The sequence below is a fragment of the Nyctereutes procyonoides genome, unplaced genomic scaffold (assembly GCF_905146905.1).
Source record: "Nyctereutes procyonoides isolate TBG_1078 unplaced genomic scaffold, NYPRO_anot_genome, whole genome shotgun sequence".
NCBI classification, from domain to species: domain Eukaryota; kingdom Metazoa; phylum Chordata; class Mammalia; order Carnivora; family Canidae; genus Nyctereutes; species Nyctereutes procyonoides.
This window is the reverse complement of record NW_026575133.1, coordinates 39,289,056-39,305,408: the sequence shown is the minus strand read 5'-3', so window position 1 is coordinate 39,305,408 and position 16,353 is coordinate 39,289,056. Positions and strand designations below refer to the sequence as shown.

The following is a 16,353-nucleotide window of genomic DNA, read 5'->3' as shown; positions in this document are numbered from 1 at the left end:
CTCCTGCCCAGCCTGAGGTGTCCCCTCATTCAGCAGGTCATGATCTACATATTCCTAATTCCATACTCCAGCTCCAGCTTCTGAGCACACAGTGGGCTACTGTTATGCACTGAACTGTGTCTCTTGAAAAGTCTTGTTTTGAAGCCCTTATCCTCAAGGTGACTATATTTAGAAAAGGGATCCTTAGGGAGGCCACTAAGGATAAATGAGGATAAGGCACCAATAGGACTGGTGTCTTTATAAGAAGAGGCAGAGACACCAGATCTCTCTCTCTCTGTGCCCCTGCCCGACCCCCCAGCCAGAGCTCATAGAGAAGAGACCACATGCACACACAGCCAGACGGCAGCTGTCTACCAGCCAGGAAGAGGGACTTCACCACAAATCAAAACTGCTGCCACTTTGATCTGAGACTTCCAGCCTCCAGAAGTGTGGGAAATAAATTTCTGTTTTTGAAGCTTCCTGGTCTGTGGTATTTGATCATGGCAGCCTGAACTAATATAGCCACTTTAAAAAGAAAAAAAAAAAGGATTTTGTTTTGAAATTAGTTTAAAAATTTTTGTTTATTTTTGTTTTGTTTGTCTGTTTCAAGTAGGCTTCACACCCAGCATGGAGTCCAGTTCGGGGCTTGAACTCACAACCCTGAGATCAGGACCTGAGCTGAGATCAAGAATCAGGCGCTTAACCCACTGAGCCACCTAGGCACCCCAGTTTAAGAATTTTTAAAGGAGAGTCAAATATAATTGCCCTGCATTTTTTTCGCTACTATTTTCTTTTTAATACCTTCCTGACAGCACCCCCATCTCCCGCCTTTCCTGGAGAACTAAGTGGCATTTTTTTTCTCTTTGCAGCTCTACACAACATATTTTACATGCATCTGGCAATTAAAACGATGGAGAGGTCACCTGTAAGTCACTGGAATAGAGGAGGTGGTTGAAGTCATGAGAAGATCCAACCTCCCGAAGAAGAAAGAGGAGAAGAACCTCAAGCCAACAAGGACTTGGATGAGCCTTGGAGAATGTGGACACTCGCTGGGGAATGGGGCTGTAACAGAGGGGGCTGGGTGCCCTGGCACAGGAAACCATGCACCCAGAGGGGAGAAGGAGCTTCCTTCTGGAAGGCAGGGCTGCTTACTGTCTCCAAGGCTGCAGGGGGTCCATGCAAGATTAAATTAGGAAAAGATCCTGAGGTTTGTCGCCCTGACAGCACTAGGGAGTCTTGAGGAGTTATCTTTTAGCTGAGTGCTGAAAAACGTATTATAAGTAAACTAGACTGTTTTTCCAGGACATTGAGCAGGAGAGGAAAGAAAGAGGCTTAGAGTTTCTGGTGACAGCTGATACCAGGCTATGGAAGAGACGGGGACTCGAGTATCAATAAGGCAAAGTGGAGACAACACCCTTGATGGAGCATGGTCCCAAAGACAGACACCCCCGAAGAATAAAGACTCTTCTCCCCTCACTGCTAACTTGAGGGTAAGCATTAAGCATGGAGAATATAATAGGTCAGAGTCCATTAAGCTTCCCCTGCTGGTATGGAGGGCTCAGAGCAAGGATTGCCAGAGCAATCTTGGGGAAAAACAATCATGTGCACAGGAGGGAATGGGGTCATTGGCAAGTCAATGTCAGCCATATTGAAATCTGCTAAATCAGTGGGTGAACCAGAAGAGTCTAAAGATGGATGAACTCAGCATTTGGGGATGGCAAGCCTCATATTTCTCCCTGTTTGTGTCTCACAATCCTTCCGTGAGATCTTTAATTTGACCATAGGACAAGAGTGTCAACACAACAGACCATAAAAGTGACATCACTGCGGGAGTTCCTCTCTCTGGGACACTCCATCTCCCACTCTGAGTAATTCCTTGAAAATGTGCCCCCTTTATTCCTGGAGAAAGGCTTCTTGCCTGAATCCTGCCCCCTTCCCCACAAGTAGGGAACTGTGTAGGACAAGCTATAAGGAAATATCCAATCACCCCTTTCCTGGAGGTGAAAGGCAGCCCCCCAGGACCTGCCCTCCGACCCTCTGTAGTCACAGGAGGCTTCCAAGCAGAAGCCATCTGAAGTCCAAGGGAGTATGGGGAGGAAGGGGTCAGAAAGGCCTGGAATGCTAGGCTGTCTGAGATACTCCAAAACCAGCCAGTTAGCTTTTAAAATAGTCACAAGAGGGGATCCCTGGGTGGCTCACTGGTTCACCACCTGCCTTTGGCCCAGGGCATGATCCTGGAGTCCCGGGATTGAGTCCTGCATCAGGCTCCCGGCATGGAGCCTTCTTCTCCCTCTGCCTGTGTCTCTGCCTCTCTCTCTCTCTCTCTCTCTCTCTCTCTCTCTCTGTCTATCATGAGTAAATAAATAAAATCTTTTAAAAAATAAAATAAAATGGTCACAAGAATTGCATAATTCTAAGAAGTAGTTTTACATGTAAGATCACATCAAATTCGGATGTCTTTAAATTCTAATGAAAACACATATACATCATTTAGATTACTAGAAGCTGAAAGATCTGTATAGTTCGATTGAAAACATATCTAAAAAACTAAAAAGTAATACAAACTCCAAACAAGTAATCATCCTAGGTGAGAACTCCTAACATCTGACATTTGAATGAGAAAAAAAGTAATGTGTGTACCTTGACTCCTGGAACAGGGGCTCCATGAAGTGTGAGACCAACCCCTTCATAGCCTTGTAGCTCACGAGCCAGTGAGTCTAAAAAGATGTTCTTTTGGCTCAGTGAGTGGGTGTCGACAGCAGTAGGTCTCTTATACGGGCAAACTCTCTGCCTCTAAATTATCTCAGTGGCCTGGGATATTCACCACGTTTCCTTTGTATCATACATCACCAACTCTGGAAAGGCTTAGAATTAAATATAAAAAGTGTAAAGAAATCAAAACCAAATCTGTATATAACGGGTAACAAAATGCTTATAATATTTAAAAGAACGTGGTCTCTTGGTGTGATCACCTTCTTTGTCTCTTTCACATCATGTGATTGATGGATTAGTTTGGACCTTTTATTTTATTTTGAAACCTTAACAAATTTATCCACAGATTTAGAATATTTAAGAGAACTTTCAATTTTTTATAGATATATATACACTACATATATACATGCTTACATATCTATATACACATTTTTACATGTATATATACACAAGTTCAAGTAACTTGCCCAAGACATAAAAACCAGTAGGAGGTTTTATCTCATGGCATGCCCCTTCCCTAGCCTGTCCCCAAGGAGGCTCAAGTGAACGGGACAGCACACGGGATGCTGATGGTTCAGTAGACAAAGCCTTTCGGGGCTTTCTGACCTACGATCCATTTTGTACCAAGCATTTCTATTCAAAGGACACTTATTAAATGTATTATGAGGGACCCATGCTAGCCTCTGAAGACATCAAAACTACTTTGTTTTCTAGCTGAAGACAGAAGAATGAGGTTGGTGGGTTTATTATTGAACTTTTAATTTTGAGATCATTGTACCTTCCTGTGTACCTGTAAGAAATGGTACAGAGTAATGCTGTGTACTTTTTACCCAATTTCCCCCAGTGATGCCATCTTGCAAGACCATAAAACAACATCAGTGTACTGACACCCATGTAGACAGTATACCGGACATTTCCATCACCAGAGCCCTCAAGCTGTCCTTCTATACCCCATTGACTTCCCTCCTTTACCTCTGGCAACTGCTAATCAGTCCTCTATTTCTATAATTATGTCATATCAAGAATGTTCTATGAATGGAGTCCTAGAGCATGTGACCTTTTGGGATGAGCTTTGTTCACTCAGTGTCAGTCTCTGGAGATTCATTTGAGTTGTTTGTCTACCAAGAGTTCTTTTTATCGCCGCATAGTTTACTGCACCACATGGACGTACCATAGTTTGTTCAAGCACGCGATGTTAAAGAACATCTGGGGCTTGTTATGGATCGAAAATCTGTGTCCTTCCCAAAATTCCATGTTGAAGTCCTACCGCCTGAACGTGATGGTATTGGGAGACAGAGCCTTTGGGAAGTGATCAGATGAGGATGGAGCCTTCATGAATGGGATCAGTCCCTTTACTCAAGAGACCCCCAAGAACTCTCTCCCTCTCCACCACGTGAAGAAACACCAAGAAAATAACCACGTGCACCCAGAAAGAGGCTTTCACCGGAACCCAACCATGCTGGCACCCTGATCTCAGATTTTCAGACTCCAGAACATAATAAATAACTTCCTGGGGTTTACAAGCCACCCAGCGTATGGCGATCTGGCCCCAAACTGGCTAAGCAGAGCTTTTACAGATCAAGAGGTTGTGAACCTTTGTGTACAGGTTTTCATTTCTCTTGGATAAATGGCCCAGCGTGCAGCAGCTGCATCGTGTGGTCGCTGCATGTTTCATTTTTAAAGAAGCTGCCTGGCTTTTTTCCAGAGTTGGAGGTACCATTTTACATTCCACCCGCAGCGTGCGACGATCCGGTGTCTCCACATCCCTGCTTGCACTGGGTGCTGTCCCTCCTCTGATGTCAGAGGATTCAAGCATGTCCATCATCCCCATTCTGGAATCTACTGATGGGCTCTTTTCCTTCGGTTTGAGACATTCTTGGTTCTTGATGTGATGAGTGATTTTCCCTTGAAACTTGGACCTTTTGGGTGGTCTGTTCTGAGACACTGGATCTCATTTAAACCTGTTCAGACTGCCTTCCTCTGACATTGCACAGGTGGGGGAAGCACGGGTGCCACCTTGCTGTGGATACCTGAGTGGGGCTGGCTGGGGGGGGGTGTCCTTGCTCCTTCTGGGAAGGGGTGGGAGCTTCTGTGATACTTCCTAGACTGGACAGACAGAGATGCCCTGGTTTGTCCCCATGTAGTCTCTACTGACACTGAGGCAGTGGTGACCCCACCCCTCTGGGGAGAAGAGAAAGTCCTGACTCTCCTCCAACAGGCCTGCTTTGACTCTACCCCCAGGGAGAAGGGTGGGCATCTCATTTCTGGGGTAGGGGTGAAAGCCATGGCTTCTTACTCCATCTCTGAAGCCTCCCTGGTGCTGTGATAGAGAGACTCACAGCCTGGCCAGGGGGGAGTGGCGGTCATCCCATGCTGTCTTTGCCAGTAGGGTAAGCTGTGGGGGGGGCTGCAGTATTTTCTTTGTTGTTTGGCTGGAGTAGAGCAGTGATTGTCCATTTTCCTATTTTTTTTTTAAGATTTATTTACGAGAGAGAGAGAGAGAGAACACATGCAGTGGAAGAGAAGAGGGAGAGAGAAAATCCCCAAGAAGACTCCCTACCAAACGTAGACCCAATGCGGAGCTCCATCCTGGGCCTAAGATCAGAACCTGAGCTGAAATCAAGCTCCAGCTGCTTAAGCGACTGAGCCCCCAGGCACCTCTTTACATTTCTATCTTAATAGGCTGCCCTTTCTCAGCCTTTGCCAGAAAGAAAGCTTTTGTTGGGGTTTTTGTTTGTCTGCATCTTCCAGTTTAAGGGCTTTTCAGTCCTAATCTGGGATATAGGAAGCAAAAAGGGAGCCCAGGAAATCGGCTCCGGCCTGCTTTCTCTACCTTTCCGAATCTCTGTATGTTCCTCTTCTACAAGCAGGAAGAATGGCACACCTGCTCCAACCTCCCAGAAGTGGGTGTTTGGCAAGAACAGATCCCCAGTTCGTCTGCACCGTCATCACTAACACCAGCTCCTGCACCAGCCAGGTGTCTTTCCCCAACTCCATACTGACTCTACCCCTAGACAGCGTCAGACCCTGCAGGGTGAGGGCTCAGGCCCACAGGACTGTTGATCTGCCAATCCCAATGCCAGGTGTCATCCGTGCCCCTGACTGACTGACTGACTGGCTGGAGATTGGGATCCCCACCAACCCCCTCCTTGGGTACAATTCATTTGCTGGAGCAGCTTAGAACTTGGGGAAGTGTTTTATTTACTAGATTACTGGTTTATTTACAATCTATTTGAGAGGGACAGAGAGCACACAGGCAGTGGGCAGAGGGAGAGGGAGAGGCAGGCTCCTCGCTGAGCAGGGAGCCCGATGTGGGGCTCGATCCCAGGACCTCGGGATCATGACCTGAGCCAAAGGCAGACTCAACCGACTGAGCCATGCAGGCGCCCCAAGATTACAGATTTATTGTAAAAGGAAGAGATGCACAGGACAAGGTTCGGGGAAGGGCTCGGAGCTCCCATGCCCCGTCCTCCCAGTGCACCCACCCTCTTGCATCTACACAGGTTCACCCTCCTGGAAGCTCTCTGAACCTTATCGTTTGGGGTATTATGGAGGCTTCATTACACCGGGGCGATTGATTAAATCATTGCCCACCTCTCCCCAGAGGTCAGGTTCTCCAGGCAACCAGTTCCCAGCCCCAGGTTCCTCCCCAGCCACCCCCCAGCTGCCTATTAACATAACGACACTTTGATTCCTCTCCTCCCTTAGAAAATTCCAAGGATTTTAGGAACTCTGTGCCTGGCATGGAAGACCAGATACATATTTCTTATTATAAATCACAATATCATAGTTTAAAAATTTGATTTAACCCTCACGATGGAATCTCCAGTTAATGAAGTGTTTAGCCCCAGGGAAGAAAAGATGCTGGGAAGGAAGTGCTGATGTTGCCCGTATGAGGAGTCACACATCTCCTCTACGGGTCCACGTTCAGGTGCCTCATCTCTCAACAGCCTCCAGAGCAGCACAAGAAACATCGACCAGAACGAACTGCTTGGATGTCCTGAAATTAGCATTTCCAATTCAGCTCCAAATTCTGCTAATGAATCCCAAGGTGTCTCTATGGTGGGTTCAAACTCAATTTGTCACAGTACCATCCATCATATCAGGGCGGGGAGCTGCAAGGCTCTTGTCTTAAAAGAGCGTCAGGATGTGGTCCTAGAACGGATGCCAGCAGCCCTTCCGTCAGCGTCCACACTGCCACTAAGCAGCTGTGTGCCCTGGGCCCTCCAGGGCTTTTGAGTTGATTTCCTTAAAATTAAAATATCTACCCCTATATCCTTTCACATACCTTGGATTCTGAGGGTCCCCAAGACATCTATGCAACAGAACAACCACAGAAATGTCAAAGGGTTTGAAGCCGATCTTGAGCTGGGTTACGCTTCTGTGCTAGTTTCCATGCGGTACAATCCATTTCCAATGGGGTCAGTGGATTGAGCTCACCTCTACAGGAATGGGGGATTATGTAAGGTCTGTGCTCACAGGAAACTAGTAAATCACTAGTAAGAAACTAGTAAGTTTGTACTTCTGGCATTAACATTTGGTGATGTCTTTTTTCAGAAGGGCTGGTCCAGCACCCCTGCCCCATCCCATTGGTCAAAGAAGCCTCACTGTGGGGAACCCATGCCCTGTGAATCACGAGCTGATCCCACTCTTATCCACTCTTATCCCACTGTAGAGGTGACATGACCCAAAGCCCATTTTCCTGGCCTTGAACTGGTGAAGAGAGGGCATGTGACCTCCCACAAGTGGCAGTTTTCATGAACGAGAGAAAGAAACTACCGTGTCGCATCCTAGAGACGCACTGATCATGCTCATGAATTCCCTGATCATAATAAAAGTATAGGATGTTAGGAAATCAGAAACAGAGAAGCCTGGCTGTGTGTTGTGCATAAGACTTCCAAGTGAATCTTCTGTTGACGGTAGGGATGGCAAGGAGGTTTCAATTCCTGCATCAGCTCTGGACAGGGGGTGGGGGCTGCTTGAATAAAGAGAAGGGAGCTGCCTGTGGCCTCGGTAGGATGGGTCATACCCGCATCTGCCACGGAGGCCCACGGCCAGGTGTATATGCAGCCCTGCGGGCTGTGTTACCTTAGATGTTATCCCAGCCCGACTGCCTTTTCTGACCCTACCTGATTCTGCAAATCAAAAGTGTGAGTTTACGTTATGCACATCCAGATGTTTATGCTACATAAGTCCCGTCTTCCCTGCAAGAGTCAGAAAGCACCAGTCTCGTTGACAGGCAGTCAGCACAAGGAATTCTCCTTCCTGACTATCTGTTGTGATGGGAGCCCAGCATTAAACTGTGGATGATTTGCCGTGAAAATGACTCAAGAATCACCATTTTAGGGGCACCTGGGTGCCTTAGTGGTTGAGCGTCTGCCTTGGGCTCGGGTCGTGATCCCGGGGCCCTGGGATCGAGTCTCGCATTGGGCTCCCTGCAGGGAGCCTGCTTCTCTCTCTGCCTGTGTCTCTGCCTCTCTCTCTGTGTGTCTCATGAATACATAAATTAAAAATAAAAAAAAAGAAAGAAAAAAAATCACTATTATACTCCCCCCCCCCCCCCAGAAGGACTTGCTCATTGGGGTCCTGGCTTTGGAAAAATAATGACTTTTGAAGATGTTTTGGGCACTATTTCTTCACCATCATCCTTCTCCAAATGTCAACCAACTGAAAGTGGAGCCCAGGAACCTGCTGGGGTCCAAGTATATCTTTAGAGCTGCTGAGCAGAGCCTGAAATGGGGCAAATGCCAGCAAGCTGTCTTATAAACCCTTTGTCCAGTTCCAGGATGGAGGGTCTGACTCCTGGCCCTTGAACTGTGGCCCCCTGAGCCAGGCCTTGGCGTCCCACCTAGGTGGCAGGAAGAACGTGGACAGAGGGAACAGAGGCTGTGGTCTCCCTGAGGCAGGCCTTGGCTGTTGGCTCCCTGGGGAGAAGAAGGCCCCAGCCAGGTCTTAAAGCACAGGAGCCTGGAAGGAGGAGCTGGTCTCTCATTGTTCACACCCTCCCGAGTAAAAGGGACCAATGGGATTAGCACATCCACCTCTGGGGGTGGGCCGGGGGAAGACTGACACTCCATGGCAGATGTTCAGAGCCAGGGGCTGGGTGGAAAGGTCCCATTTATGGGTGCTGGAAAGGCCTCAAAAGGAAAAGCAACCTTTCTGCCACAAGCATCCCCAGCAGCTGAAGGCAGAGGATCCAGGATGAGGGGCAAGGAGGTAAGCCTCACCTGCTCCAGCTGGACAGGAGAGGCTTCTGGAAGCCTGCAGCCAACCCCATAGGATGGAGGGGCAATTCTGGGTTTGGTCTCTCCCTGTTGAATTCCAACAGAAAGCCGGAGAGAGGCCCCCATCCAAGTTGGTCCCCTAAGCAGAGCCCCTGGAGGTATGAACACAAGGGCTCCAGCCTCTTCTCTCGGCAGCAGCAAGTGGAAGCACCCCGGGGCCCCAGAGGGTCTGAGATTCACCCCCCACCCCCCAGGCCCTGCACGGTGCAAGCAGCCCTCTAAATGGTCCTGTCCTGGTCAGTACGCCTATTACCACTAGGAAGGCCATTAAAATCATAGTCACGGATACTCAGGAAAAGTTTTCAACACTCAGAAACAAGTCGGAAAAGATGATCTCATTACCTTTTAGTGTTTGGCTAAATGACTTTTTAATGAGCTGTCTGAAGATCATGACTCTCCAGGAATATACTGGTTTGAATAACAATTGGTCGAAATTGGGGATACCTGAAGGCAGAGTGACTGACCCATGAGACTAGGTTGCCCTGAAAGTAGCAGATTAATTGCCCTGCATTGGAAGATTAGCCAGTCTCGTCCCTAAATCACCAAGTCTGATCCTGCGTTCCTGTCTCCACTGACTTTGTGTCTCAGGCCCACATAGACCCTTTGAAGCAGGTGCGTTATTCTTTGAGTCAAAAACAACTCTCCCGTGTGGTTGCCGTTTCTATGACAATTACAATTTTAACAACTTAAGAATTACCCTTGGTCAAGGATTTGTTTTAATTTGTGAAAATGCATAAAATACAATATTAATTTATAAATCTATCCATAGAACTGAATATAATCTCTCTTCTGTTGAGATATATTTATCCATCTATGTATCCAATTCTGAATCCATCTGTCCATCCATCTGCCCATTCATAGCTGTGCATGAAAGAATGCAGCATGTGAAGCCTGACTCCTGGGTCTTAGTAAGCCCTGCTGATTGCCTTCTAAGCTCTGCTCCTTGCTAACCCCATGACTTTGGGCAAGTCTTGCAAGCAAAAAAGGGAGTTTCTTCTGTTGTAAAAGAGAGTGGTCTGGGATGGGGCAGAAATGTAAAAGAGAACCTGTACATAAAGCCCTCGGGGCAGCAGCTGGCTCCCATCCTCTGTCATGTGCTCCTCCTTGCATCTCTAAGTCCGGGGATAAATATGTAAAATGGAAAGGAGTTTTGACAAAAAGTAAACATGGCTTATCTGGGGACTGAGGGAGTCTGTTCTTAACAAGGGCTTGGATATAAATCATCATTCCTGTCCCTGAGAGCAAGGGAAAGCTGCACAAACATAAAACAGATGATTGTTCTTGGACCTTCCTTGAGAACTGAGGGTGCAGGGCAAACAGCCACCCCCAAATATGGAGAAATAGGAGAATATTGGGGGGGGAGCCAAACCCCAAATCGGCTCACTTAGAGCAGGAGCTACTGGAGCCATCAACTGGCAGGACACTTAGGAGGGTATCGTGATGGATTGCTGGTGGCTGAGAGTGTCCTACTCTGGGTGAGAAGCCCCTGGAAGCTGCAGTCTGTGGGGGCTCGCGCACCTTGGTGGGTTTTACCCACAGGGGTTTCACCAGGGTCTCAGGGTGAAGATCTGAGAAAGGCCCCCTCTTGGCTCATTGTTAAATATGCCCAGACCCTTTTGTACAGCAGATGCCTGCTCCTCAGGGAAAAGACCTTGTCAGAGCTTCTGGAACATCCCAGGTGGGGGATATGGATCCCTCTCATGAGAGCGCTCTTAACTTTCTTGTCTCATGTCTGAGGGGGAAAGAACACAGTCAGGAGGGCTCGGGGCTTCAGGGAAATAAACTGAGGATACTCCAGCTGGGGAAGGGGGTGAGGGACAGTGGTGGGGAGTCCAGGGGAGTGGCACTTGGGAAGGTCATGGGCCCACGCAGAGACTGAGATTTAATCCTAGAGTCACAGAATGCCTCTCCCCACACCCACAGCTCCGCCCTCCCCGTGCCTCCCGGGACAGAACAGTGGATGACAGGACCCAGAGACAGGACACATTCTCCCTCTGAGCAGGTGTGCTTAGGGAAGCCCAAGGTCAGAACTGGAGACAAAAGGGAGGGAAAGAAAGAAAAACAGCCAAGTAGGAAATAGTTGTCCATGCGGCAGATAGGGATCTAACCGTATCAATAATCACTTGGAATGTAAATGGTCTAAATATAGCAATAAAGTCGGTCAGGACGCAACGTAGACTCAACTCTGGGCTGTGGACAAGAACCCCGCTTTAAATATAAAAACTCAGGTTAAAAGTAAAAGGGTGGAAGAGGAAGCAAGCCATACTCCATGAACCCTAATCGATTGAAAGTGGGGGTAGCTATATTCGTTTCCGATGAAGCTGACTTCAGAAGGACCAATCCATGAGGACAGGGAAGGGCATTCCATTCTGGAAAGAGTAAACATGCATGCACCTGAAATGGTGCATCCAAATACGTGAAAGACCTTCTCTGGCTAATGTGATTATTAAGACTCATTTTATTTGCCAGATATTCTCCAACATACATGCATGAGTTTAAAAAAAAAAAAACTTCACTAGGTCCCCACGTTGTATGGCTGCCCCTTCCCGGGATGGAAATGCAGGGGCGTCAGGATAGCCACGGCCACAGATGCCCTAGAGGTCACATGTCCATTGAGAGATATTTTAAGAGCTCATCTTTGCACTTGGCAAGTTCACCTTGGCTAGGAGAAAAAAATTAAAAAAAAAAAAAAAGAGCAGGAGCTCAGACTGAACAGATGGCCGCGCAGAGGGTGCTCACCACTGCGGAAATCTCAGAATATCATCGTTTAAAACCCGAGTCTCCCTCCCTGGCTTCCCTGTCAATCAAAGACCGAGGGCCCCATGGACAAGTTTTTGGGGAAGCATTTGGGCCACTGAAACCAAATCACAAAGCAGGGAGGAGAGGCTGGAAACGTGTCGACCTGCAAGTATGTGACCTTGAGAAGGATTCTAAGCTCGAGCAGAAGGGTGGCCCCCGGCCTTCGCGCCTGGGAGGGAGATGTGTGGCCCGGGGGCTTGGGCAGTGAGCCCCTCGCAAGCCTCACCTGGGACCCGAAAAGCTGGTTCCCAAGCAGTCCTGAACGTCGAGCGGTTGATGCCAAATCCTAGTAAGCCTTCATCCTCAGAAAAATGCTCTGCACTGTCCTGCCTTATTGAAATAAAAAACTGGACTTTTTTTTTTCATTTGGGGACATATCTCTCATGTACTAAAATCCTGCTTCATAGGAAAATGCGAGAAATGAACGCAGGAAGTTGAGATATGTTTTTGCCCAACTGAGAGTTACTATAAAGGTCTTTTGTCTTTTGTTCACGTTGACAAGGAAATCATCCCTGCTCTTCCCCCCAACACCGCTCACCAGCGGAGCCCTTTGTTGTTGAGGGATTAGGTCTCCCAAAGACTCCTTGTGGTTGCCACGCTGAATACACGTCTTTCACCACACAGCCAGCCCAGCGAGAATTAGGGAGAGTTCCATGAATATATATCCTAATCCCAGGATTTGCCATGAATTTTTTTAAGCGGCCCTTTTATCAATGTATTCAGTCACGATTCCAATGTGTCCTGAAAGCAGATTGCAAATATTCTCCAAATCAGTAACGGCGTCGCTGTAGGGTTCCTGATGGAGCCTCTACAGCGCAATGTTGTCCGACAGCCCTGAGCTTGGGCCTGAGCACCTACGTCACCCTGTGTCCCTGTTTGAACCCCTGCAGCTATTACAGCCCAGACTCCAGACGAGCATGGGGGGGGTTCAGCCAACAGAATGTGGAAAGAAATTGCCCCTCGCTCCGCTCACACAGGTGCTCACATCCCACAGAGCTTCTCTTCTTGCCCATGCCTGCCTGCCTGCCGTGAAATCATGATCTCGTGTGGGTTTTGAGCCCCAGTCCTCAAAGGGTTCAAAACCATTCCTTCATTTAGCAAATGCCGGGCGGCAGCCTCTGTGCACCAGGCAATGTTGCAGGCACTGGAGATGCCGAGACTGGGACTCTGGAGGTCTCTGATTTGTGCAGCTTGCATTCTGGCCAGAGAAGGCAGGTAATCGTGACTAAACGAGTGAGCAAAAGCTAGTGGTAGCACAAGGAGCACCACCGAGGACATTAGGCGGATGCAGCACAGGTGATGCTGCCTCAGGTGAGATGCTCATGGAGGAGGGACAGGGGCCCTGAGATGAAAATGGCAAGAAGAAGCCACTTCCACAAGGAAGTGGAACCATGTGCCAGGGAACCACAGGTACAAAAGGCTTAGGTTGTGCAGCCTGGTCCATGAGCAAGGGGGTGAGTCCTGAGAGCCCATGGGGATGTGTTTGCATATGGCTGGCCTCTCTGTGCTCCTCAACATGCAAACCATGAAGACATTGCACAATGTTGACCTTGAGACACATGTGGCTCATGGGCGTTGCCAGAAGGACAACAAAACGCCTCATGGGATGACATTACTTTGGCGACTGTGTGGTGAGAGGCTGGCCTCTCCCCTTGGCTCTGCCTGCAGACCTTGCTCCCCCAATGTGGTGGGCACAGCAGGGGTGTGGAGAGGAAGTGGCCCCTGCCCACAGGGGAGGAAGAGGGGGTCATTCTTCAGCGTCCCCACCACCCTCCCTCCACTTTTATCCAAGAGAGAGTAGAGAGTAGGGAGGTGGTCCTTCCAGGAGGACCATAGCCCCCACCACCCAGTAGCTCCTCTAGGGAAGGGCAGGAGAACCCCGTGTGAATTCTGTATGGTGTCTGAGGGTAGAGAACCGGGGGTTTTCCCCTGGCCGTTTGCTCACCAAGCCACCTCCATGCCACCGGAGGTGGGGCCATGATGCCAAAGCCACCCAAGATCAGCCCACACATCACTTAGGCCAAGTGCAAGGCATCAGGGGCTCCCCAGCCTTTGCCTTCCATGGTCACAGGGCAGGAGTCATTTGGCGAGCTAGAGCCTGGCTGCCTGGGGAATTTGGGGGTCGGGGGAAAGGGTGTGGAGAGTCCCTGAGAGAAGAACCCGGTCCCACCAAACAAGACCTCAAGTCTGATTTGCGTGAAATGGGATCTGTAGGTAGGAAACTCTCCAGCGGGTGGGTGGGTTCGTCGTGATGACGGGAGAAGGATGATCATCGCATGTTCCCGCTGCAGTAAGGGGACTGGCTCCATCGGGGACTTCTGTTCCTCAGACTGCTTTCCCTAAGCACCCACTGCAGGCCCAGCCTTCCCACTGTCAGATTTGTTTTCAGATGGGCGGATACCAACGGGCCTGGGTGCTTCTTTGCACGTCTCCGATGTTACCCCTTATGGATAGATTTTAAATTTTTTTTTTAATTTTCTGACAGAATCTTTTAATATAAAACAAAGATAAAACACATCTCAGCCCTGCAACCTGCCAGCATGCCTTGGTTTTCACAAGACGCACGCTAGACCTTAAGACTAAGTAGGAGAGTCTTTAAGGAGCATTTGGTTGGGAGAAATAGAAAAAGGAGACTTCAGGTAAGCCTGGGCAAGCCCAGAAGCTGAGCTACATCCCTGAACACTAGATAGTCCTTGTCTCTTCAGGTCCTCATAGGTCTTCTTATTCACCACGTTCCCGCTGGAGTCTTCATATTCTTCCTCGGTGTCAGGCTGCCATCGCTCTGATGCCTTCTGCAGTTTCAGCTTGGCCCACAAGGAGACAGCATCTTCGATCTGTGTCACATTAGCGAAGTGGGCAGTGTTTGGAATGCCCAAACACCTCATGCCGTGGGCATGACGCCACTCAGCAAAGTGCCGCTGGAAGGACTTGGGACCTCGTTTCGTGTAATTTCCACATATCTCACAGTTATAGTTGATGTTTAGACCATGAAGCTTGTACAGCCAGTAAGGAATAGGTTTGCCATCCCAGCCGAGGGGCAGGTTTTTGGGGTTGTAAATGATCTCATTCTCCTCATCTTCACTTTCACTCTCACTGATCTGCTCTTCCGCTTCTTCTTCTCGTTCCTCCCCTGTCCTCGCCTGCTTGCGTTGTACATTTTCATGTGTGAGATGCCGCTGTTCCCCAAGAATCTCTACATATTCATAGATCTGGGCTTCTAGGAAGGCAATGTCTTTGTTCCTCTCAGTGTCTCGCTCGGTGCCTTTTGACTTGGGATTTTTGGCAAACAGGGAGGTGTCAAGTGACTCCAGGGACTTTCCTTTGGTGCTGAAGAGCCTCGGGGCTCACTCTTCTAGGGTCCCACCACACTTCAAGCCTAGAGCTAAGAGTGCAGATTTCAATCTGTCCAGACCCAGGGAGGCCAACTCCTCCCAAGAAGAGAATGCAGACAGGTCAAGATGGGCTCCAGCATGGGTCAGGGCACTGCTTGTCTCTTTCGGCCATCCAGGAAAGGTACCATTCTCCCACTTCTTCTCAAATTCATTCTGAATCTTCCCAAAAAGTTCGTTCTGATCTTGGAGGGGCTTGACTCGATCTGTGTAATCTTGAAGGAACTCAAGCAGCATCTCCAGGTATCTCTTATATTCAGCATTTTTCCTCTCTTTAGGAATGTCAAATAACTGGTCGAAGATGGACAGATAGGTAATATAATCCAGTTTCTCCGAAGCCTTGAGATTAATGTATTTGAGGTAACAGTCATGGAGGTCGAGGTAACAACCATATCCCTCTTCATCTGTGAACTCCACCAAGTTTTGTGCCTCTTCACTTGGATTCTCTTGAGCTTTCAGAAGCTCCTCAAATTCCACTGACATTGACACACAGATCTCATTTGGGTGTTTCCGATGGAATTCTTTTATTTGCTTGAGTCTATTATAAAATTCAGCAAATTCATTGGGTCCTGAAATGGCATTGAGTTCCTCCTTTCGTAACCTATCCTTATCATCATACAAATCCCGCAGGTTCCCACTCACTTCCATATACCTATCCTGCATGGCCCGTGTGCGGTGGTCGGAATTGATCTGGTCCTGGAGCGTGGACTTCTTAGTGAGCATCTCTTTGGCCATGACATCCATGAGCCGCTCCTTCTCCTCATGGTACCGCCGCTGCTGCTCCAGGATCGTCTCCATGTTTCCTCCGCCGCGGGTTCGGGCCCTTGACGCCAGATTTTAAATTTTAAATAGTGTTTGGGGAATTGTCTGTTTGATGGACACACAGTTTGACAACCCTATGATTTTTTTTTTTTTAAAGCAGGCCAGGGATGCCTGGGTGGCTCAGTTGGTTAAAGGTCTGCCTTCGGCTCAGGTCATTATCTGAGGGTCCTGGGATAGAGCCCCACATCGGGCTCCCTGCTCAGCAGGGAGCCTGCTTCTCCCTCTCCCTCTGCCCCTCCCCTTGCTCATGTTCTTTCTCTTTCTTTCTCAAGTAAATAAATAAAATCTTAAAAAAAATAAAGTCAGGCCCCCTCCAAGTCCTGTCTGTAGGGTTGTTTTGGGGTGGCTGACTGTGCTGATGCCCAGGC

At 48.6% G+C, this 16,353-nt stretch overlaps 1 pseudogene; it reads right to left on the bottom strand.

Annotated features, from left to right (window-relative positions):
* Positions 1 to 14,353: 14,353 nt before the first annotated feature.
* LOC129523174 (splicing factor 3A subunit 3-like) lies at positions 14,354 to 15,961 on the bottom strand (annotated as a pseudogene).
* Between the last annotated feature and the right edge of the window lie 392 nt (positions 15,962 to 16,353).